Genomic DNA, 27,278 nt, shown 5'->3' on the forward strand with positions numbered 1-27,278 from the left:
ATCAAATAAATTGCCTTATGACTACAATTTGTATGAAAATTATTTAGCTCTTGGAATTTTTGAAAACCAAGTTTTGTGTAATGATGATCTGTTTTATGAAATGTATAACATGAAAGGTACATTCACCAGGGAAAGGGCTACAGGAAGTGAAGTCATGTATTCTGGACAAGGAATTTGTGTGAAGGGAACAATGTCCACTGCAGGCAAGGCAATAATGAAAGTTGAAATTTGAGAAACACCAAAACTAGACAGACATGAGCAAAACACTGCAGATTCAACATCAGTGGGTCAGTGACGGATGAATATGTCTATAAACTAATACACTCCTATACTAAACTCCGTAACAGTAATTTCTCTGTTGCATTGTTGAATATTTCTTGCCAGTCCATCTATTTCTATCTTACTGTACATTAACACTCATTAATCTCTCAATGAAATGCATTTGTCTGTTGTCAAAATGTGCTGATAAAATGCTAAACAAAGCAGATTCAAGATCAGGGGATCAGTCAAGGATGACAGGATTGAAAAGTGTTGACTATGAATAACAACTGATAATATGCCTATGAACTAATACACTACGACTACTACTACTACTACTGTCATTTCTCAATATATGCCATGCATAATAAACTATGATCAGAATACTTAACAGTTGTTTAAGTATTTATTATTACTGTAACTGCAAACACTGTACACATGATCAACATACAGTAGACATGAAAAATATTACTTGTGTGTTGATATGTATGTGAGAATGCAAACAAAACATGCTGCAGTGAATACTTGATTCATTCAAGAGATTCCTGGTTCAAATTCTTAATTTTTAAAAGTTTTCACTATTTTAACTCAATGGTTCCGGCCCTGGTCCTAGTCTATGCCTTATCCTGCACATTTGATTTCTCTGCTCTCCATCCATCCATCTTCTACCGCTTGTGTTCCTAATTCTGCTGATGCACTGATTAACATTCCTTCTAAAATCAATTTGAATTGTGTTAGAGCCATAAACAGGAGTTAATCCAGATCCAGGATTTTTAGACTCATACACAACAATACATTAATTCAATATTATCTGATACAGTACCAAATAAATAGAAAATTCACTTTTATTCTTACCAAGCAAGGTACTGGAGTTAATAATGTGCCACATTGCTAACTTTTTTTTTTAATATTTGCTCAAAAAAGGTTACTGTAATTGTATAATCTGTAACCATGGAGAATCTGGACAGTTTGGTATATTATCTACATTTAAAACTATTCTTTAAAAAAGTGAAATACTTGATAAGTAGCTGATGAGTTAATTAATTATTATTTGTTATTATTTGAAAAGTTAATGTGCAAAAGTCACTCTGTGCCTGAAAACAATCATTTACTGGACCATTTCATGCCATAATTTGCTTGGCACTGAGTATTTAACAAATCATGACAACTAAAGTGAAAGATTGTTAAAGTAGAAAATATTGATACTAAGAATTGTTTGATTATTATGATTCTTTTTAAACATAACACTTAATCCCATTAATGATGCCTTAAGACACAAACTCTGTCACACTGACATTTTTCTTTACACCTTTAAACCAGAGGATAGCTGGCATTTGTGGCAATACCACACTGGTTATTCTTGTTCCTTGACATCTTGATGTAACCTTTGTCACCCCAGTCGAGACCCCAGCTGTAAAGTAAATGTAAATTAAGGGAGGAATTGAGTGGTTATTATGACCCACTGGACTATATCTTCAGTCATATAATTTAAAGCTGACACAGTTATTTTAAATTGAATTTTAAATTTTATAAAAGCAATAATTCTAAATATTATATATAAAATTATTCATTCACCTTTTAGATCACCTGAAAGTCAAAATATAGAACATACTTTTGATGATAATAATAATAATAATAATAATAATAATAATAATAATAATAATAATAATAATAATAATAATAAAATTATTATTATTATTATTATTATTATTATTATTATTATTATTATTATTATTATTATTATCATCATTTTTGTATGGTGCATTACATGAAATATATTAAAAAGTTCTAGATTTTTAAATCTTAACCTGTTCTTGACCAGCCAGTAATCTTTTTTTTGTTTCCTGCCATAACCAACAGCCAGGACACCATGATCCAGCTCAGTGCTGCTACAGTCTGGCTCATCGTAGATACCTTTAAGCAATTATGTGGTGGTCAGTTATTCCAGCATTATGGAATCAATTACTATATTTGTTAATCTGTTAATTAACAGACCATAGATTATGTCGAATAAAAGCAGACCACTAAATGACAGCATTAAGACTCAGTTTTAAATGTGAGACTCACCAGATTTATAGAGCTGGAAGGATATGTGGGCTGCATCTATGGCAACAGAAATTGGTCCAATGAAGGCCACAGCTTCCTGTAGAGCTTTCTCATCTCCACTGCTTATATTCACATAGCCATTGCAGGTGGCTCCCACAGTGTCTGAATTAAATCTGCAATTATCATCCTGCAGAAGGCAAGACGAAAGGGTCATTAAGGATAATAGTGGTAGCTAAAGTCTTAAGGCTCTGGTTTGTTGATCAAAAGGATGGAGTTCTAGCAGCAACTGCTCGGCCTGTGAGCAAGTGCCCCCCTGCCACAAGGGTGCTATCATGGCTGACCTTCACAGTGCTGCAATGTACATGTGAGAAATTGAATGCCTTCTCATTCATGACAAAGATCCTCTTACTGCAGATTACTGTCAATTATAAAATAGTATGCTAGCTGGGTTAATAAATAGCTATCCTCTAAAACATTTTTTATCCTGATGTAAGCATTCACTAAATGTTTGATATGCCCTTCAAGTCATGTCCAGCTGTTTGTCGTATTAATGTATTTTTATGTTCGGCTCACTTTGCCCTCATAAGGATAGGACTCCTCTGTGTAAATTCCATTGTTGTCTTTAATATATTCAAAAGCTGTGTTCATCAATCCTCCCATACAACCAAAGTTCCCATATTTCCACGAGCAGTCCACCAACTGCTGCTCGCTCAGTGACACCAGCTTCCCCGTCTTCTTTCGAGTCTGACCTTCCAGCGACCCTGTCTAAGAGAGGATAGATGAAAAACAAAGATTTCTATCCACAACACATCTGCAAATGGGTCCACTTCTTATATGTAGTAGCAACTGAGGCACAAAGGTCATGTTGCATGTGTTAAGACTGCCCTTACTGCACTGAAGGCCCAGCAGGATCCACATTCCTGCTGGTCTTTAACCTCAGTCACGTATCCCTCTTTAATCCAGTCCACAGTTTTTGGCAGAACAGCTCCCCCTCGGAGGAATGTAGCTGCACTGTCTCCTGTGGTAATGCTAAAGGATCTCAGACAGCCTTTGAATACAGAATTTCTGTACTCCTGGTTATCCTGTTAGAGATGGAGATGCAGTGAAGTCAGCTATATGTTGTAGTCTTGTTCATCAGTGAAATGGATGCTTTTCTGGTTCATGCATTTGAAATGTTTTTATTCATTTTTATTCTCTCTTTCCTCCTCCTCTCTCTCTCTCTCTCTCTCTCTCTCTCTCTCTCTCTCTCTCATCCTTTAATTTCTTCTGTAAAACAAATTATTTTTTTATTTAGGAAGGAGGGTAATACTTTCTGGAGGAGCCGAATAAGCTTTTATTACCTACAAAACATATAGGTAATAAAGTTCAATTCATTACAAAAACATAAATTTTCATGTAACCCAGGATAATGAAGTCAGGGGAGATCAGTATAATGGCAAAAAGTATTAGAGTTTTTTATTGTCCTAAATGAAAAATCACTGACACATTTTGTCAGTGGCTGAGTTAATGCAACAGAGTTTATTGCTCTATTTTGCCTCCTAGTAGAATTAGAGACTAATTTTAAATTCCTAAATTGTCGAGATGAATAATTTCTTTTCAAAAATATATTACTTACCATGTCTGCAAAATAGGTCATGCCAAGTCTGAAGCTCTTAATGCCCTACATGCAGTACAGCCTGCATGTTGTGTTTCAGGACCAGCTTATGATTTTCCATCCAAATCATCTTACGCTGAATCTCCTCCTCTGCAGACTTATAGATCTTACCTAGAAGGAAAATAATCAACTGATCCTGACAAAAACATATTGTACTTTGTTACTTTTTTCTTTATCAATTTAAATAAGCATGTGGATGTGAGACAATCCAACATGTAGATTTTCAGGTTTAACAGTTTGATTAGATGTAAAATCATTTCTCACCAAACTTCAATTTCCAGGCATTGAACTCCAGGTCTTCCAGAGAGACGCTGACTACACTGGCCAGAGCCACAAGAGTGGTGAAGAGGAGCAAAATTCTCATTCTGCAAATAATATTTTATTATGTAAGGATTTGCTTTCTTTAGTCCACTGTCCTTTGTTACTGCTATTGTCATTTCCCCACACTTGGACTCACATATATGTCTCTTTAAAATAAAAGGTGTGCTCAACCAGTCTACATAATATATGTATATCCAGGTGCATGTGGTATGTGGTACGTACCTCATTTTGTGTGTTTCTTGAAACTTGAATTGTTCTGCAAATGGACAACTGTCATAGGTTTCCTGTTATATATAACTGTGGCTTTGATCAGCTGATGCTCACACACATGACCGCAAGAAATGAAAGATTGTTTTTTTTGTAGAGGAATTGCATAATTGTATCCAGAAATGATTCTACACTATGGTGGACATGACCCTTGCTTGTTTTCTCATTATGTATCATTGAATCAAGTGATTAGCATTGAAAAATATAAGATAGCAGCCACCATATTAAAAAATCAGACTTGCAAACTACTCCATAAAAACTTGCAAACTGACTATATAAAAAGGGATACTAAGCTCTTATTTTCTTCCAGTTTCATTTTCACTTAGAATTGTTACGTTTTAAAGTGTTTAGTTTCTGAAACCTCTGAATGACTTTTAATAACTAACCTCAAAAACTAATCGAAACATAACATGAAAAACAGTTAAAGAATAGAAATCTCTATCACACTTTAAATTAGCATATACTAGCTTTTACTAGCATATACTACACATAGTTACAGGCATATACAGTACTACACATAGCATATACACTATGTCTGCACATAGTTGAGTGATATGTATAATATCCATCAAATTTATTTTACAGTATTAGGTTTGTTAGATTGATTCTTTAGGTTGGTTTTAGGTTCCAAAATAATTTCAATTCCCTTGATTGACCACTCAACAATTAAGCAGAGTTTCACTCAATAATCTTCCAGTCTCTTCTGTTTCAGAAGACTTTTTTTGTCTCTCCATTTTCTTGTATAGTGTATATGGGGCAGGTTCAAGCCCCAGCACTGCCAAACTGTTGAGCCCTTGAGCAAGGCCCTTAACCCTCTCTGCTCCAGTGGTGCTGTATCATATCTGACTCTGTGCTCTGACCCCAACCTCCAAAGTTGGGATATGTTAAGGAAGAATTTCACTATGCTGTAATGTATATGTGACAAAATAAAAGCTTCTATTCTAAGCCTCTGTATCATGGGCAAGTGGTATGTTGAACTGCTGATTGTGGTTTGTTAGTTGAAATCCCAGAACCACCAAGATGCCCCTGCTGGGCCCTTGACCCACAAATTCTCAGTTGTATGAAAAATGAGAGAAAAATCCATTAAAATAAATTCAATTTTATTAGTTATAGTGCTTTTAACAATGCAAATTGTCTCAAAGTAGGTTTATAGAAATATAACATAGAATAAAAATGACAAAGTTTAAAATTAAATTGATATATTTATTCCTAATGAGCAAGCCTGAGGGAGATAAAATATGAGTCACTCTGCATAAGGGAAGCTGCCAAATGCTGTAAATGTAAATATCATTATTCAGCTGCTGAGTCACACTACAATTTAATTTGTCACTCTATACAATGTGCAAATCTCTAATCTCTAATGATTTTATACTGTGTGCAATATATACTAATCACTAGGTATTGGAAGCCTAAATTATTCCCCATTGTACACTGTTGATGTCACTCTATACTTTCATTTGCAATAATTAAAATCACACTAATAAAATGAACAATGATGAAATAGGAAACCAGTAACTAGATTCTGGAAACTGGAAATTCAGTAAATAAGTCTCTGACTAACATCCTTTACTCAGTTGCTCTTTATACATGAGTTCATTTCCAAAGAAAGGGGAAAGACAAAAGGATCACTCACACCAGGAAAAGCTGAAATGAAAATCCCAATTTAATACACATCAGCAGTATAATTTTGCATGAATATATTAGCAATTCATTTTTAATTTAACAAAGGTTAAATTGAGACTGTGTATTGCATAAATATATCACATTGAAAATCAATTCATGTAGTTTTTTTCCACACACCTGAAGAAAAGCATGAATATCATTGCAGTTTTTTTGTTAACTGCTTGCTCCATGAATGTGTAATCCCTTTAGTTCCTCAACAGCACAGGGAACTCAACACCAAGACTACTGTATGTTAGTTTGGAGTGAGTTTTGTGAATGCACAGTAGTACAGTTTTATAATTGCCATATTTTAGTAACAGGCAACTTCTTGTCCTGAAAGCGGTGAATGAGGACTTTCAGGAACATTGATCCACCATATCACGCCCAAGTAAAATCAATGACATCCACCTGGACCTGAACTTTAAAGGCATGTTTAGAGCTCATATTTCTGGCCAATCATTCTAGTCTCCACAGCTGCAGACTTTTGACATGATTTGCCCCTGAAGATTTGTGCACAGTGACTCACAAAGGCCTTATGATCTCTCGACAAGCTGTCGTAACTGATGCAACAAAATTTCAGAACGATTTCCATTGAAATAGGTCCACAAAAAGTCATAAGACTTCTTGCACAGAAGCAGACTTAATGCCTTGGCTGGAAATTCAGTAAAAATTTTGACAAGCTCAAAGGACTCTCTTTTTCTCTAAGCTTCCACTGATTCAAGAGCTGACTAGAAATACAGGTGCTGGTCATATAATTAGAATATCATTAAAAAGTTGATTTATTTCACTAATGCCATTCAAAAAGTGAAACTTGTATATTATATTCATTTATTACACCCAGACTGATGAGCATGTATGATTATGTACAGCACTCAATACTTAGTTGGGGCTCCTTTTGCCTGAATTACTGCAGCAATGGTGTGTGGCATGGAGTCGATCAGTCTGTGGCACTGCTCTGGTGTTATGAGAGCCCAGGTTGCTCTGATAGTGGCCTTCAGCTCTTCTGCATTGTTGGGTCTGGCATATCACATCTTCATCTTCACAATACCCCATAGATTTTCTATGGAATTAAGGTCAGGCGAGTTTGCTGGCCAATTAAGAACAGGGATACCATGGTCCTTAAACCAGGTACTGGCGGCTTTGGCACTGTGTGCAGGTGCCAAGTCTTGTTGGAAAATGAAATCTGCATCTCCATAAAGTTGGTCAGCAGCAGGAAGCATGAAGTGCGCTAAAACTTCCTGGTATACAGCTGCATTGACCTTGGACCTCAGAAAACACAGTGCACCAAATCTAAGGGGTATTGTGAAGAGTTTGATGCAATATGCCTCATACTTTTCATGTTCATACTTTTCAGTTGGCCCAGATTTCTAAAAATCCTTTCTTTGTGTTGGTCTTAAGTAATATTCTAATTTTCTGAGATACTGAATTTGGGATTTTCCTTAGTTGTCAGTTATAATCATCAAAATTAAAAGAAATAAACATTTGAAATATATCAGTCTGTGTGTAATGAATGAATATAATATACAAGCTTCACTTTTTGAATGGAATTAGTGAAATAAATCAACTTTTTGATGATATTCGAATTATATGACCAGCACCTGTAAGTAATAACTTTTAAACAGACATAAAGTCATGGATCAGGACCAACCATGGAGATGCCATTGGGACATAACAATAATGCTTAAACTACATTTAATGAATTACATTTGATTTCTTGACTGAGGTAAAACCAAAGGTTTTACAGGTAAAAGAAATTTTCTGGCATCATGTGACATTACCATTTAATAAATCCATTTAATAAATTCATGCTATTTATTAAAATTAAATAGTCACATAGTCGTAGATGTTCAAGAAATCTAGAGATTATTTAGACATGAATCAGAAAGGAAAAGGAAATTATAAATGCAAGCTCAGGAGAGAAAGAAGGTTCCCATAGACGTTTTCATGTACAGTAGTCATAGTGTTGCTACAGATTAGTGTTAATTTCGTCACCTATTTTTAATTTAGTCTTAGTTTTAGTCTTGTGCCAAATGTCCTTGTTAGTTTTAGTCATATTTAGTCATTCACATATCTTTTTTGTTAGTCTTAGTTTTAGTCGACTAAAAGTCTCGTCATTTTAGTCTAGTTTTAGTCAAAAGAAAACTCAATGTATCTTAGTCAAGTTTTAGTCGACTAAAAGTCTTTTAATTTTAGTCTAGTTTTAGTCAAAAAATTGTAGCTTGACCACATCTAGAATCTATTGTAAGAATAAATACAACAAGGCCTCATTAAATGCAATAATATCAGGAACACGAGTGTTATAGTGGAAATAAATAACTTAATGAAAAGCCTAAGATCAAAACTGTAGGGGTGTATATATATATATATATATATATATATATATATATATATATATATATATATATATATATATATATATATATATATATATAAATTACCGACTTAATGCAAGTTATACATGGTATTGCACACACCATTGTTGATGATATTTGGAGCAATATTACATGTAATTGTTAAACTTGATTCCCTTACATATACATTTGCTTTTAAGCCTAATTATTCATTTTGATTATGATGTGATTGTGACAGAGGCGTGGGAAGAGGTTTCAGGTTGGGGGTGCTGAGTTTTTTCTGTCACCACTTTCGAATAAGAAACAATATCAAGGCTATAAAACTTGTCAAAACTCCACGAATCACAAAAGTATCAGTGAGAAGTTGAGAACACTCGTTTAATCAGTGCATACACTCGAACACACAGGATTCTAACGGTAGAGACGGAGCGCACTATTTTCTTTAGCGGAAACAATACAATTGTTTTTAAATCAATAAACTCCTTTTTAAATCATCATTTTGAGTCAAATTATCGATTTATTTGGTAGGTAGCAATATAATAAGCGATATCCGCTTCGCGGACCTGTAACTTGAGCAACAGCGCGAAGGCACGAACTCGTTGTGAATATTTTAAAGGCGTAACAGCTGATGAAAAAGCAGAGACAATTGTAGACGAAAATGAAGAGAGATTTTACCTTAGTTTTTATTTTATACAAAACATTTTCGTCTCGACTTTTTTCGTCAACAATAATGCATGTTAATTTAGTCTTAGTCAGCGTTTTTGGACAGTGGTGCAGTCTTGTCATCGTCTCGTCTTAGTCATGAAAAAAAGGTTGTTGACGAACATATTTCGTCTCGTCTCGTCTGACGAAATTAACAGATTGATAAAATTTACAGATTGATTGCCCATGGAGTTGTATTTCACCCACCTGCAGAAAAGCATAAATTCGTCATGTTTTTGCAGTTATTGTTAAGATAGTAAATATGAATACTGAAGCTAGATTATATAATTTGTTTCAAACATTTTCTTAGAATTCATTGTTGGTTTTCAGTTTTAATTCATTAAATAAATCGCTTTATTTTCAATTCGAATTTATTTGTACAGTGCTTTTAACAATGGACATTGTCTCAAAGCAGCTTTAAAGAACATAAGAAACATAATACAATAAATGTAATATTATATGAAGACTAATATAATACAAAAATTAATAACAACTTATATATAAATGTGTTTGTATTGATTCTCAATGAGCAAGCCTGAGGTGACTGAGGCAACTGTGGCAAGGAAAAACTCCCTTAGATGGATGAAGAAGAAACCTCCAGAGGAACCAGACTCAAAAGGGAACAGCAGGGTACAGACCAACAATTGTGTATTGATGAGGAAATGATAGTCACCACATCACAGATATTTATTATGTATACCTTTAAACCAGAGGGTACATGGCATCTGTAGCAATGCCACACTGGTTAAACTTGTTCCTTGTCATCCTGATATAACCATTTTCACCCTAGCCAAGACCCCAGCTGTAAAAAAAAAAAAAAGGTCAGTAAGGAAGTAATGTGGGTGATTACTTTTATCTTATAACCTTATAATCTTATATAATATTTTCATCACTTAAAGCTAATAAAGTTACCTGTTCTTGACCAGTCATGTTTTTGCCACATCGAATCATCTGTACCATAACCAACAACCAAGACAGCATGATTCAGCTTAATGCTGCTGCACATTGGCTCATCATAGATGCCTTTAATTAAACAAGCAATGATCAATTACCAACATTATGCAATAAATTATTACATTTTTAGTAAGTAGTAAAGTACGGACTAGTAATGTGGGATTGATTTGTGATCTTCATGCAAGACTCACCGGAATGATAAAACTGGAAGGTAGTCAAACTTGCGTCTATGGCAAAAGAAACGGGTCCAACAAAGGCCACAGCATCCTGTAAAGCAGACTCATCTCCACTCTTCACATATACTTAGCCAGTGCAAGTAGCTCCCACAGTGGCTGGATTAAGCCTGCAGTATCCCTTCTACAAAAAAAAAGGTAACCTTCATACTTTCTGTTACTTTACATTGGAAATTCTAATCATAGTTTTTCTACAAAAATGTATTATGTCTGTCAAAACTAGTTTTGCCTATCTATCAAAATAATGTGTATTTTACTTTACTCACTATGGCCTCATAAGGGTAGGACTCCTCTGTGTCAATTCCATTGTTGGAAATAATGTAGTCAAATGCTTTATTTATCCAGCCACCATTGCAACCGTAGTTCATAAATGAGCAGTCCACCAATTGTTGCTCACTCAGAGAAATTAGCTTCCCTGTCTTCCTAAATGTCTGGCCTTCCAGTGACCCTGTCTAAGAAAGTACAGAAGACCTATATTAGTGATAGTCTTGCCAGAAAGGCACCATCCATGCAGCCACCCAGTTCCATAGGGCCTGACACCTACAGCCCCTTTGTCTGTGAGAGGACTGATGAAAGGAGAACAGAGAACAAATTACAGTCTTGTAAAAGCAGATTAACTTAAAATCAAAAAGAGATGAAGGTAGGATTGAATAGCATTATGGAATAATTTACTCTTAATAGTAGTGGAAGGGCAAGTGTTTTGAACCTGAGATGTAATTAATTAAATATTTTTGCAGTACAATCATGTTTTCCTGTTGCTCCTTACTGCACTGAAGGCCCAGCAAGAGCCACACTGCATCTGAGGTCTTTAACCTCAGTCACATAGCCCTTTTTCCTCCAGGCCACAATATCTTGCTGAACAGCTCCTCCTGTCGGTTGGTGATATGTAGCTGCACTGTGTTTCTTGGTCCTGTTGAAGGATCTCAGGCAGCCCTTAAACACAGTCTCCCTGTACTCCTGGTTACTCCTGTTTGAGATGTATTATTAAAGAAGTTTAATACTAGTTTTCTGATCTGTTTCCGAAGAGCAGAAGTGAAAAGGTTGTCTTTCTGGTGCATTTTTTCATAAATGTAAGAATAAAAATAAACATTTTTATATATAGCCAAGATTATTAAATTGAAATGGAATCAGATTAAAATAATGTATAAATTTGCAAATGAAAGTCACACCCAATCATGTAAAAACCTACTGCTTCATTATTTTGGAAAACTAAATGGAGTCAATGTATTTTCTTGCTGGAAAATATTTAAATATCATTAAATTAGCTCTTTATTAGCTTAGTTTATTGCCCATAGTGGAGCACCAAAGACTAGCTCATTGCCTTCAAAATCTTTTGAGTCAGTTGTAGCCACAAGATAAATATAATTTCAAGTTTCTCACATATATTTGATGTCACATAAAAACCTACTGTACGTTGTTTATAAACACATATATATAGGTCACCATGTCTTGGTGCCTTCTCACCATGTCTGCAAAGTAGTTCATGCCAAGTCTGTAGCTCTTAATGCCTTGGTCAGCCAGCATGTTGTATACCAAAACCATCTTGCGATTTTCCAGCCAAGTCATCTTATGCTGAGACTCCTCCTGTACAGTATTATAGATCTTACCTAATTTAATAAAAAAAAAAAAAAAAAGATTGGACAAAAAGACATAAAATAACATAACCCAAAAAAGCAAATTACTGCATGACTTGTTTCCTTCTTATAGAATGGATTTTTTGGGGGGTTTGCAATCCATATTTAAAAGTAACATAAGATCTCTCTTACCAAACTTTAATTTCCAGGCATGAAACTCCAGGTCTTCAAGAGAGACACTAGCTGCACTGGCCAGTGCCATAAGAGTGATGACAATAAGCAAATCCTTCATTCTGTAACTAATAAAAGATCCAAATTTCTGTTTTTGTGTAAAGAACTGATTTCTTAATTCCACTGTATCCACAGGGTCGGGGTTCGATTCCCGCCTCTACCTTGTGTGTGTGGAGTTTGCATGTTCTCCCGTGCCTCGGGGGTTTCCTCCGGGTACCCCGGTTTCCTCCCCGGTCCAAAGACATGCATGGTAGGTTGATTGGCATCTCTGGAAAATTGTCCGTAGTGAGTGAATGAGTGTGTGTGTGTGTGTGTGCCCTGCGATGGGTTGGCACTCCGTCCAGGGTGTATCCTGCCTTGATGCCCGATGACGCCTGAGATAGGCACAGGCTCCCCATGACCCGAGGTAGTTCGGATAAGCGGTAGAAGATGAGTGAGTGAGTGAGTTGTGTCAATGGCAAGCAAAATTGTTGGCAGGACACAGAATCCCTTGACACAACTGTATGCAGAAAGAACAAAGAAGAAGGCAAGAAGCATTCTGTCACGGGCACGCCGTGGCACAGCACACACACCGCCCGAGCATCAGAGACGCGTCCCCGGAGTATTGGCGCGCTTCCGGACTACACTCCCCATCAGCCATCTCCTACACTGATTACACCATCACCTGTTCCTCATCTCCGCTCTCTATTTAAACTGAACTTGAACTTCATACCAGTGCGAGGTCGCGACTTGTGTAGTACAGTCATTCTGAGCGGTTTCCTGTGTTCTGATTTTCCCGTTTCAACTCTGTTTATTGATTCTGACCTTTCTGATTGTTTGCTGCCTGCCCCGACCCTTTGCCTGTTTCTCGTTTCCGATTTTCGCCTATTCTCTGACATCCGTGTTTTGCCCGTCCTGATTATTGCCTGTCTGACTTAGCCTGTGTATTCTGTCAATAAATCGCTGCAAATGGATCCTCAGCCATATGCCTCCTCCTTACAGGCGTCTCTATGCTGATGCTCGGGCGGTGTGTGTGGTTCGTTGCCTGTGACACATTCTAGCAGATGCTTCTCACTAGAGATGAGCCGGATACTCGGCTGAAACGAGTATCCGGTACGGATAAAGCACTTCTGCCGAGTACGAGTATTATACGAGTCAATATGCTCGGATTGAATGAAAATCATCATTGGGTATTTGATTGTGTCAGCGTTCTGTGATAGGCTAGTCACAGCGCCCCTCCCCTAAACACATACAGATGTATTGTGTTGCTGTGTCTCGCTCTGCTCACTCACAGTCACACACAGAACAGCTCTCTGTCTCTCCCTCAGTCACTCGGGTTCGCGGGTCTTTTCCGTTAACGTTTAGGGTTTCTTCAGCTTTTTACTTTGGGTTGTAACGTTAATAATACGTACTTACTAACCAGTAGAGTTCTGGTAAACGTGGGTTCGTTCAGACGTGGTGCTTGCTTGGTAGAATGTGACTCGCATTGCGTCTCTGCCTGTCGGAGATTCTTTTTCTTTTTTAAACCTTCAGCTGTCTCTAACCAGTAACCAGACACTGAGTGTCTGACACGTTTTTGCGGTATTTCATAAAAACATAAAGGTAGTGAGCTAGTGTTATAAATATTACAAATTAATTATTAAGCTACACACACTCACACACTTTCACACACTGATCATAAAAAAATTAAAAGTTAAAAAAGAAAGTTATGTTGTTCATTACATTTTACTTCATAATTGCACTGCATTGTTTTGTTTTCATTGTTGCAAAACTTGTTCTGTAATATAGTTTGTTTGCTATCGTGATCAAAACCATTGATCTGAAGCTCAATCCTGATGCTGTCCTGTAAATAGTTTTCTAATCAGCAATAAATATAACAATTTCTGATCAACCCATATCAATTGCATGCTTAAAATAACATACCGGTTAAAGCCCCGCCCATTTCAAGACAAGCCCCGCCTACTCCGAGTACAGATACAGATACAGATAATTCATATGGTTAACAGATACAGATACAGATAATGCTGTACTCGCTCATCCCTACTTCTCACCCTCTCTTTGGTCAGTTTGACCCTATGAAATCTGGGTTCCCTTAGCACATAACAACGTATTTAAGAGGTCTTTTATCCCAAATGCTATTAAATTTCTTAATTCCTCAAGCGACTGATAAATCAAGTGTAATCTGAGATGATGTATTGAGATGTGATGTGATTGTGATATTTTAATGGATATTGGTCTTTGTTTTTATTTGTTATTTTTCATTTTCTTTTGTTTTTCTTATTTGTATTGTTTTTAAGTGATGGTGAGCCAAAGGAAAATTTCCACCTTGGTGGACAATAAAGACAATACGATACAATACAAATATTATTTCAAGTATAAACAGATTTCACAGAATGCTTAAAAAGTTGGATTGCCACTCTGTAAAGTGGTTAAACATTGTATTTGTTTGTTTCTTTGTTTTACTTTTTACAGTAATCTAGCAGATTTGTTTACTCTTGTCATAAATTTCACTTACATTTAATTAATTTTTACTCTATTAAGATTTGCTGCTGTATGACATTTAATAGTGCTAAAATAATTAAATACACATATTTTTGAAGGTTTTCAGTGAAGAGACAGAGTTCCTTTCCAGGTTCAGCTGTCTTTTTGAAAAAAGCAACCAGAGTCATCACTCAGCAGAAGCTTGTGACCACCAGCAGGTAGCTCTTAATACAAAAATGCACAAAAATTGTACAAATTGAATCCAGTTTAGCAAGAATACACACAGTTTCTTTATCTATAGCTGGGTGTGGGCAGGAAGCCTGAACATGGCTGTGCTGGGTGTTCACTGTGCCCAGCTATGTGCCCACCTCACCTTGGAGGGCAGGATCCAGGAAGCTCAAAGTCAACTCAAAGCCCAGCAGGACAGTTTCTTCCCAAAAGCCACCAGACTCCTTAATAACTGAACTGAACTGTGCTGAGCACAACATACACACGCACATCATCTGTGTGGACTGCACAGACCTACACCACATACACACACTTCTAATATACATCTATAAACTTGTTTACATGCTGCTTACATTCATCAAACTGTTTACATGCTTACTGTTTACAAACTGTTTACATGCTGTTTTGCACACTTTTTTACTTTTTTGCTCTATGCACACACAGTCTAACATTTCAGTCACTTTGCTTATACTGTACAATATTTCAGTTGTTGCTGTTTTTGCACAATCTTATACACTATCTCAGGGACCTGCTGCAAAGAAACTGTGTTCATTCTAGTATTACTGTACACAATATTGTCTGAACTTACAGTATTTACATATAGTATTGGCACTGGTCGGTCGGTGCTGTATTTTGTTTACTGTCTTTTTTGTATTTTGTGTATTGTCTTGTAACCTTTTGTCTGCACTGTCTTTTGTCCTGCACTGTCTTGTCTGTCTTGTCTTGCACTGTTTGCACCAGGTTGCACAGTTGCACTTTATGTGGCTAGGACTACTTACTAAGTCCTAGCCCTGTCTTTGCTTTATGTAGCACCTTGATCCTGGAGAAACGTTGTCTCATTTCACTATGTACTGCAACAGCTATATATGTTACAAATGACAATAAAAGTTTCTTGACTTGACATCCTCAGAGACATCAGGTGTTTGTGTTGGGGTTTTTGCTGAAACGGCGCATGAAGCCTGTGCTTAATATTAATGAATTTTTTTTTATTGCAATCTGAATCAGTATCACTGTATGTATAAGTTAATGTGTTTAACTTGATTGTACACTTTTAACTCTTATTTAATTTGTCAGACAGTGAACAGAAGCCAAGTCCTAAAGAAGATAGTATCTATAGAAACTGGATCAGTACCATGCGTATGATCTGTGAAGACCTGAACCCTGATACAATGGTCAGAACAAAGTTCCTCTCAAACAGTTACACATTTATATTTTATGAGTAGAAAGATTTTTATTGTTGTTCCTATATATAGCTTGTATACACTGGAATGAAATGTTTCTACATGACTATAGTGTAATATATAACAGTACACAAGACTACATAAAGTGCAAACTATTCAGTAGTGTAGCAGAAATAAGTGTGCATGTGTAAGTGTACAAGCAGCTTGATCAATAATTATTTTAGCAAATCATCCAACAACCTTTTTCAAATTTCATTTTACTACTGAACTCAAATTCAAAGAAAAAAAAATCCATTGATTAGTTTCATTGTACAGATTTCCACTGTAACACCAGATGTATGCCTGTGACAGTCAGATGAAAATCTGTTGGTGCATTGCTATCAGGTCATTGTGGTGGTGATACTGAATTATCCCTTTCTTTACTTTCTTCAGGCCAGAAGAACAGAAGCAGCACCACCATTTGTGCCACACGAACACTTTCCACAGTACGTTCTGGAAGGTTAAGTACAGTACTTCTCTCTCTATCTGTCTTTCATGCTCACTGCTGTTTGGCTCAGCAGATTTTCTTTCTTGCAGGGTTTGTCAGATGAGGCAGAAGAAGTGGTGTATCAGATGAAGAGGGTGACAAGTGTGGGCCAGAGGGAGGAGAAAGCAGCTATATTATATGTTATATTAGAAAGTTGAATAGAAGGTGGATTTATTGTCAGAACAGTAGTCAGTAACATGATTAACAACAGACCAGAAAACAGTCTGATGTCTTTGTGTATCAATAATGGAATATTTTATCTTGTTTTCTACATGCAACTAATATTATTATTACTATATATATATATATATATATATATATATATATATATATATATATAAATATATATAAATATAAATAAAGGACCTCACTGAACGCATTGTTCTAATGTATTATTATTATTATTATTATTAATTATTATTAGTAGTAGTAGTAGTATTATATACAATGTTTCTCATTACACTGTCTGGACATGGACATAATTCTGACATTTCCTCATTATTTCATATTTTATTAATAAGGTTGTTAAAAGGTCTGTCAGTTTTGGGCAAAATTTGGGCTTTTTTAATTCTCCATGAAGTCATATTTCAATAAATATTGTTGGATAACAGATGATAAAAGTATCCAAGGTTCAGTGGACATGTAGAACTTGGTGGTGTGTCTGGTTAAAACACAGAACAACTTAATCCCTTTACTCTCATTTATTCTTATTGACAATAAGGCTTGATGCACAGTACACAGGTCCCACAGGATAAATGGATTGCATAAGAGACACAGGATGAGCAGGAGAGATGGTAAAGATGACAAGGATGCTAAAGATGGTTTTCTGGTCACTACAAACAATATAACAAAGAAATCAGGCTAACAAACAATAATAAAGATGGAAATCATACAACATCAAATATAATATCTATAACCCTCCTAATGATAAATATACAACTCATCAAATTCAATGAAACAATACAATACAAAACTTACATAACTCATCTTATGGAAAGGATTCAAACACATGGTTGAGTGCCCATCTTCAGGCCCACACCTCCCCAATATAAAAGAACAAAGGAAGGAAATGAGGTCTATTTATAGGCCTCAGCTGATGATTATGGGTAATGAAGTGCACTAGAAAATGGTGATGCAGTCTGCAGAGGATTGTGGGAAATGTAGTATAAAGCAAAAAAATAAAAACAAGTCTAATTCACAACAAATATTCATTCACTGATTTTGCTGCAGAGTACAGGATATATTGAAGTATTTAAATGTCTTGAATTGACAACACATTGCCTCAGTGTGTACTGAGGGCACTTCACAACTCCAGAGCTTAATCCAGAGTTACTGTCTGTGTAGAGTTTGTCATGTTCTATTTGGATTTCTGTGCTTTATTCTATATACTATATATAAATCTACTATATATGTATACAAATGTAAAATAGATGAATAGACACCTGACCAGCAAACTCATGTGAGCCTTCCCAATTTGTTCCTACAAGGTGGAAGAACACAACTATATAGAAGTTCTTTGTATGGAGTGTTTGTGTGTGATGCCCTGAAGTGGACTGATGACTGATACACCATGAATTTCAAGACCTGCTCACATTATTCCTGGGACAGGCTTCATGGCCTGGGAGGGGAGGTGAAGGGAAAATTAAACAAGTAATGAATATAAAATGATTCAAAAATATTTGTGTATATAAAATATTTTAATAAACTATTCTGATTATCTGGCATCAAAAACCTCAGATTTTCAGTGTCAAGTTCTGTTTTTAAAAGCTAATTAGATTTAAGAACATGGAATCTATCCTTGTTACATGGATCTGTCTATCCATGTTATATATGAATAAACCAAGCAAAAGGAAGCCGTCCAGTAATGTTTACTGTCTCGTGTATTATGTGCAATGTTACTTGCTAAGTTCTGAGTGGAGATGGAGCACATTTGAAATTTGAATCTAATCTTGCGAATGGAGCCATTGTTTATATTCCTACAGTACTTCCAGGCCATGTGTCCTTCGAACTATGCACACACACAAAACAGCTAATACACGGATGCATTCACAACCTGAGCAGCTACTATATTTGTTTTGTGTGTATGTGAAAGTGGAATGCTGGTCATAATTCTTCCTGAATTTTTTTGACTGCAGAAAAGTCTGCAACACACTGCAACCATCTTCTTTTCTTGCTGATTTTTCCATATGTCTTCTCTGCTGATGCCTCCACGGTTTATAAGCAGATTTTGTTCCTGCCTTTCCAGGTATCACAGGGAATTACACAACAGTGCCCATGCAGTTTAGAACTGCACACCTCCTCAGGCCAGGTCAAGTCTAAATTTACCAAAGTTCACAAAACATTTATTTCTAAAGGTATAAACATGCTGATAGTACAACAGCATGTTATTGGTGGAACAGTATTTTGCTTCTAGCCATCATGTGTCTCTATCCTTTAGACAAACATCTAACAGCTTTAAACTTTAGGCAGTATCTAGTTTAGTATCTCACATTTTTGCACTGAACATGCAATAACTTATTTTGTACACGTTCTATGTTTTATTTCATTGTATTATTAGTTATGCAGTTGTGTTTAAAATTGTCCTTTTGTTCCCAAATAATTACAGTATGAATACTTGCAATAATACATTTGTTTAATTTCAGTGATATAAAACAAAATGCCTCCTCAGTCAACCAGCAGTAAAACTATACAATATAAGAGCTATTGGTATATTAATGTTTTCGATACATCTTGGATTTAACTTTTTATTAAAGAAATTATTCAGGAAATAATAAAGATGGCTTTGATAATCAACTGTCTTCCCAGGTGACTTCTCAATGGTGGTCTAAATAGAGATGAAAGCAGCAGCCTGAATGAGGAGAAAACAAACACACATTCACACACAAATGCTTTGCATCATATAGCATAATCTCAAACCTATCACCTTATAAACAGTGTTTTGGAGTCATGATGGTCACACTATGACATTTGGATACCACTCACAGAGATGTTCTCTTCTTGATCACTTCCAATGCAAGAAATCTCTACTTGCACTACTTAGAAATGTTGTTCTGATATACGATCTTCTGTAAAATCTTGTCTGAGATATTCCGACTCAGTACATCCCATATGTACTTATTGAAAGAGACATGCATTGACTAAAAACATTAACAAATTTGTAACTGTGTGTTCATGTTAAAGCAGGTGCAAAGAACAGAATTAATCAGGTTGCTTAGTAAATACAGTAGTATAGATTAACAGCATTTTACCAGCTGAATAGTTGCACATGCTGATTTACATTGTAAACAATTTATGGTTCGGTTATGGTTTTAGTGTTTTTTTATTACCTTGCACTGTTGTTAAAAAAATACATTAATTAAAAAAAAAATCAATCTCACAAAGTCAAAATAAAAATTGTATCAAGGTGCATCTATGGCCTTGAATTGTCCATTTAAAAATGAAGCACAGTATATTGCCTTGAACTATCAGATTTAAGTGATAAACCTGGTAATCGATACAGAGTTTTGGTCCTTATAGTACATACAATATATATTACACAAAGTCTATTATTAGCACAGGGGGTGTTCTTGATGGGGATCATCTAATGTGACTTAACTGCATAATAATACTTTCTGTATAATCTGACCTGCATTTCATTTTCCACTTTGAAAATCTGGGTTCATGTAACTTTTCCTGGGATCCGGATCATCAGCTGTTTGCCATTTGGGATCCTGAGCAGTGCAACGGACATGGCTGACTGAGAGGTCCTGGAAAATGAGTGGTAAAATTCTGTGTTAGAGCACACATTAAGGTTTTATTTTTACATCTCATCTGACCTGCAATGCTCTGCCTAAACTGACCTGCACTTTAAATTCCACTTCATCAGTATCCAGGTTCATGTAACTTTTCCTGGGATCTGGAGCATCAGCTGATTGCCAGTTTGGATTCTGGACAGTGTACTGGCGGTGGCTAAATTCTGTGTTACAGCACACATTAAGGTTTTCTTTTACAAAATTATTGCACTGTCAATTCCTTTTGATTAGTACAGTACGTAAACTAAAAAAAAAAGTTTCTCAGCTCTCACAGGATCAAAGCCACAATGAGTGTAGGAGGCAACTTCTTGTTGGGAGCAGCGCATGTTTGAATCCAAGGAGCCTGGCATATAGCACTGATACTCTGCAATAAAACAAACAAAACAATGAAATCTGACAAACGGCTCAATGCAGCTCCTAGTGTCCATCTACTGGACTAAACGGCAAGGTGAAATATCAGGTTTTAAAATAACTGTATTACCCAATTTCCCCCTGGGGATTAATAAAGTATTCTGATTCTGATTATAAACACTCAATGTACACAGAAATAGATCATGTGCAATGTAAAGCCTGACTAATATACTGGTTGGCCAAATTAAGGGACCATTAAATCAACAGAAATCATGTGCATAAAGCACCACAAATAACACTTTAAATATGTTATTAAACATAAGGTTAAAAACCATATATGAAGGCTTTCAAACAAAACCAAATACAATGCCAAGTGCTGTAATCACTCACATTTTGATAACAATATTGTTATTGCATGCAAGCATACGTCATACTAATGCCCAATACTATTGTGTTTGCTACAGCAGCATGCAACTGGGCTGGTTATTAGTCTTGGGGTAATTAAACTATTAACTATTCATTACCTGGTGCATCAGGTCTGCATTGTGAGTAACGAGGTATGAAGGCACCTAAATTCCCATCAGGCACTGCACAACGTAAGCCCTGTTGCATTCGACTGGATGGATGTGCCCAAGGAAAATCCGTCTGGAAGTGACAGAACTCAGGGCGTGAATCACCATGTGAGCCCTGTAGCATTCGACTGGATGGATGTGCCCACGAAAAATCACCATGAGCTGTTACAAATGCCTGGGAGGTTTGGGGTGTTGTGTCGAACCCCTTCCCCTGCTGAGAGTACAGGTGATAAGGAGTTCCTTGATGCTCAACTAAATCTGTGCCTGAACAGATAGAGACAAATCATACATTAATGAAAAAAAAGTAATAAAAATACAGATGAATGCCAAAGGCAACAATGTTAGATAGCTAGCACTTTTTCTTTATCTGTTTTCTTTACAAATTCCTTCATATTCTTACAAATTCTTTTCAAAGTACCTGGTCTAAAACGGTTAGGAGAATGAGAAGGAAGGTGGAAAGGACCAAGATGTCTGAATATGCACACGGGGCCCAGAAATCATTCTTACATGCAGTTTTCTATAAATTCCAATCCTTCATATATTACTTACTTGATGCAAAACTGACCTTTCCAAAAAACGTTTTTTCGAATACTAGAGCTAGCTCAGCTACTACAGTTATGGGGTAGTGGGTCGTGTTTTCACAGTATAGATCCAAAGAACCCTGCTTCAATCCTGAGCTCCCATTACTGTCTGTATGTACTTTCTGCTGCTTAATGTACTTAGATTTCATAACTCCTACATCCTCCCCCTTACATGCCACAAAATAGATGGGTTATGCTAATAAATAGCACATAGTTATGAATGTATGTGAATATGTGTATGTAATTACTAAAGATAAATGTATGTATAAATAAAAGAATAAATTATAGTTTGTTCTGCCCATATACTGACCAACCACAGCAGAGTTCTCAGGTGAATTCCACATCGGATAATAGGAACGTCTTGACTGGTTGGACACTTCTGGCCCAGCAGCAAGCTTGGCTTTGTTGGAAGGCGTCAGTCGCTTTAGCTTGACCAGAAGCTCTGGGTTAGCCCGTTTGAAGTTGGGGTTGGAAAAGTGATGCATGGTGCTGTCTCGCCTCTCTGAGATCTCAGAGCCTGGGCGCACTTTTCTGAAGCCGTACAGGTTTAGCTGACGAACAAAACTGATGAAATCTTTTGTTTCAAAGTACTTGTTCATCTGCTTGTTGGATGTAGATAGCACTTCAGCTTCGAAGGCCTCCTAGCAGATCAGTATTCCTTCCCCACTGTCATCCCAGCAGATTGAGCAAATCCGAGGATCATTTACCAAATGCCACAACTTGCTGGGAAAGTTTCTGCGGTTGATCCGGACGGAGTGAAGTATTTCATTGACTTCCATGCCAGCTAAATGATTTGTAACCAAAAGATAAGAGCTCAGTGTTATTAAACTATAGATGTTTATCCATCTAGACAATTGCTAACTAGATTGTGACAGTTGATCTGAAGAGCTAACTAGTTAGCAAGGCAGCTATCTAACACATTCATCCATTTTCATTAACAAATGATTTGATCAATAAATAAATAATGATTAAGACATCAAAAAAATTTAAATCAACAACAAGCTAGCAATAGCTGTGCAGAGTTGGCTGGCCTCATGAGTGTAAAATAAATAAAAAATAAATTAAAAAAAAGGTCTATACGAATAGCCTACGTGATTTACACGATCGGATTATTACTTACGGATTATTAAATGACTAGTTCATATACAAATACCTGGAATCTCAGCTCCTTCTGGAGAATCCTTGTTTTCATCCATGATCAGAAGCTTTTAAACTATTTACAAACACTTAAGCACGCTTGGACCTTGTGCCTTTAAATTCAAAACTAAGGTAGACGTGTGGTAATTCTAGAATGTTCTGTTAAAATTCATGAATATACAATAAGTGTGGGCTTGGATCTATCCAATCAGAGTAAAACAAGTGACTGCGACTTCATTCAATCGCAAAATGAAATCCTGCTGTTTAATAAATTGTAAGTCAACGTAGAAAAGATGCTATTTGAGAATATTTTGTTATGAGATTTCAAACACCCCACCAATAAAAAAATGCAATAAAACATTAAGGGAACACAACAGCAAGTCAATTAAAGTATATTGACTTATAGTTTGTTCTGATATATATCCATATATAGTTTGTTCTGATATATATCCATATATAGTTTGTTCTGATATATATCCATATATAGTTTGTTCCGATATACCCATATACTGACCGACCACAGCAGAGTTCTCAGGGGAATTCCGCATCGGATAATAGGAACGTCTTGACTGGTCGGACACTTCTGGCCCAGCGGCAAGCTTGGCCTTGTTGGAAGGCGTCAGTCGCTTTAGCTTGACCAGAAGCTCTGGGTTAGCCCGTTTGAAGTTGGGGTTGGAAAAGTGATGCATGGTGCTGACTGGCCACTCTGAGATCTCATAGTCTGGGCGCACTTTTCTAAAGCCGTACAGGTTTAGCTGACGAATAAAACTGATGAAGTCTTTCGTTTCGAAGTACTTGTTCATCCGCTTGTTGGCTGTAGATAGGACTTCAGCTTTGAAGGCCTCCTGACAGATCAGTATTCCTTCGACACTGTCATCCCAGCAGATTGAGCAAATCTGAGGATCATTCACCAAATGCCACAACTTGCTGGGAAAGTTTCTGCGGTTGACGTCCATCCTAGCTAAATGATTTGTAATCAACAGATAAGAAGCTCAGTGTTATTGAACTATACATGTTTATCCATCTAAACAATTGTTAAATGAATAGAAAGAAAGAAAGAAAGAAAGAAAGAAAGAAAGAAAGAAAGAAAGAAAGAAAGAAAGAAAGAAAGAAAGAAAGAAAGAAAGAAAGAAAGAAAGAAAGAAAGAAAGAAAGAAAGAAAGAAAGAAAGAAAGAAAGAAAGAAAGAAAGAAAGAAAGAAAGAAAGAAAGAAAGAAAGAAAGAAAGAAAATGCCATTAACAACAAGCTATCCGGAATTAGCTCGTCTCCTGAGTGGAAAAAAAATAAAAAGTAACAAAAAAGTTAAATAAACTAATGAATCAATAAATTAAAAAAAAAAAAAAATAAGAAAGAAAGAAAGAAGTAAAAAAATTCCCATTAACAACAGCTATCCAGAATTATCTCGCCTCCTGAGTGTAAAATAATTTAAAAGGTCTATACGAATAGCCTATATAACTTACACGATCAGATTATTTCTGATATATGATTATATCCTACACAAATACCTGATATTATCTCGGCTCCTTCTGCAGATTCCTCGTTTCAACCTGTAATCAGAAGCGTTTAAACTATTTGGAAACACTTAAGCACGCGCGGACCTCGAGCGTTTAAATACACTACAAACATAAACAAGTGGAGGCGCCGTAATTCTAGAACGTTCGCGTCAAATTCGTGAATATTTAATAAGCGCGTGCTTGGATCTGTCCAATCAGAGTAAAACAAGCGACCAAAAAATGCAATTAAAACATTAAGGGACCACAACAGCAGGTAAATTAAAGTAAATCATCCCCAAATTAAAGTTAAGCTCAATCTGTCAATTTAAACTTTTAAGTTTTAACTTTTTCGAGGGTTGTTTAAATTAAATCCTGCATTAATGTGAGCGCGCTTCCTATTGGCTGCGCTATTGGTGACGCTACGACGTGCTGAGTTAAATAATCTGCAGTAGAGCAAAGGAGACCTGCTGTGTGTGAGAACATATGTTGTAGCTCCACAATAAAAGGTCAAATATATTAAGCTCAGGCCATCCTTAAAAATATTTTGGTTTGCAAAATAACAGTAAAAAAAAGGGTCGGTAGGTAGGTCTATATATTTTTTTTTCAAGTTTCAATGTAAAAAAAAAGTACAATTTTGGTGATGGTGATTACGTAGGTATGACTTTAAACAAATTAGCAGATCGTGACGTCACTGACTGAGTCTTCAACCCGTGCCTTCGGGCGCATCATTGCAAACCTTATTTTGATGCTGGGCACAGTTTTTCCAGAACTTCGTGCCAAGTTAAAGCGGTGTTGAGCTGTTTTAATGATTTTTTTAGATGTATTAATGTGCCCGAACCCGTTAATGTTATTTTATTGCTTTTGTATTAGTTGTTTGAAGAGTAACGCAAATTTACAACCGGCAAGTCGGACTTGTAGCAAAAAAAAAAAAAAAATTGAGTCGGTCCTAAATATTTAAGAGATATATATACACACCTAAATATATAAGAATATTTTTAAGGATGGCCTCATGGCCAGTTATAGACACAGTATGAAAAGGATTGCACAAACTATTATAATCGATTATATCAATAGTTTTTCCGTATTAATGATCTCTGCATGTGAGCCATTTTCCAGCGCGGCTCATTTAAATCCATATGCGAAGGACTGTGTGTGTTTGGCGACAACAGCTGGGCCACACAGTATTGTGTTCGGGAAAAAGTGTGCACACCGGACTGTAAGATTTTAACTATCTCTTTTATACCATTCTTTCTCCCGCGGGAGTTTGGACAGATCACGGTCATTTTCACTTATGTGCCTGGTCCGAGCGTTGATGCTGCAGGGGAAAGTTTTAACGACGCGCTCTCTCGCTCAGCAGATCAACCCGTTTTAATTCAACCCGGTTTCAATTCATGTGACTTGACTAAGTATTTTCCCACTCTTCAACAATATGTGGATTGTCCCACTCGCGCAAACCGGACTACTGATCCGGCGGTACATTAAGTTTTGTAAAGATACTGTGTCCGAAATTAAGACTGTGAACATTTTCCCAAATAACAAACCTTGGGTAACTAAACAGCTGAAAATGTGTCTCAACGAAAGAAAGTTTGCCTTTCCGCCATGGGACGGACTTAATACACTAAAGGGTGTATTAAAAATATAATATTATAAATATAATAATATATATAATTAAAAGGATTTCTTTATTTTATCCACTCAATAGTCTACAATATAATATCCATATAAACGTAGCGTAATTATAATAATAAAACATAGTAGGATATTCAGTGATATTGGCTGTGCAATATCGACTTTTGTGATTGGCCAATACCGGCAGACTGGAGCCAATGGAAATGCTTCTCTCCTTCGGTGCGCGTCTTTGTTCCTCTGAGAACTTCAAAGCGGACCGCGTGGGGTAAATTATCTGGAATGATTAGTATATTAACTGATTTACGATGCCTACCCAGCTAACACACGACGTACTAGTTACGTAATTTATTGGTCATTTTTGGTAATTTCAATTATTATATTATATTATTATATTATAATTATATTTTATAAATATATATAATTATAAATATAATATATAATATATATAATTAAAAGGATTTCTTTATTTTATCCACTCAATAGTCTACAATATAATATCCATATAAACGTAGCGTAATTATAATAATAAAACATAGTGGGATATTCAGTGATATTGGCTGTGCAATATCGACTTTTGTGATTGGCCAATACCGGCAGACTGGAGCCAATGGAAATGCTTCTCTCCTTCGGTGCGCGTCTTTGTTCCTCTGAGAACTTCAAAGCGGACCGCGTGGGGTAAATTATCTGGAATGATTAGTATGTTAATTGATTTACGATGCCTACCCAGCTTTATTGGTCATTTTTGGTAATTTCATGACTTACCAACGTAACTGTTACGTCCTAATTTCATTACCATTACAGTACCAAATCACTACGTCGCCACTACGGTCTCCTAACTTCGCGAGATAACCAAGTACGATCCAGTTACGTACTATTTTGGTATTTTCATAACTTACTGGCAACGTAACTGTTACGTCCCAGCGAGGTAATTTCATTACTATTACAATTATATAAACATTCGTTTCCTTTTCTATTTAGGTTAGCTTGTTAAAACTTTTCAGTCTCAAAGTTTCCCTTAAATAAGTCAAAATAGATTAAACACACCATGCGAGTTGCTGTTTACATGGGAAACAAG

At 36.1% G+C, this 27,278-nt stretch overlaps 3 pseudogenes; 1 reads left to right on the plus strand and 2 right to left on the minus strand.

Annotated features, from left to right (window-relative positions):
* LOC132852485 (procathepsin L-like) overlaps positions 1–27,278 on the plus strand; it is a 34,644-nt pseudogene that overhangs the window by 1,827 nt on the left and 5,539 nt on the right.
* On the minus strand, positions 761–4,331 carry LOC132852076 (procathepsin L-like; annotated as a pseudogene).
* On the minus strand, positions 9,964–12,314 carry LOC132852072 (procathepsin L-like; annotated as a pseudogene).

This window comes from Tachysurus vachellii, chromosome 10 (assembly GCF_030014155.1).
Source record: "Tachysurus vachellii isolate PV-2020 chromosome 10, HZAU_Pvac_v1, whole genome shotgun sequence".
Lineage (NCBI taxonomy): Eukaryota > Metazoa > Chordata > Actinopteri > Siluriformes > Bagridae > Tachysurus > Tachysurus vachellii.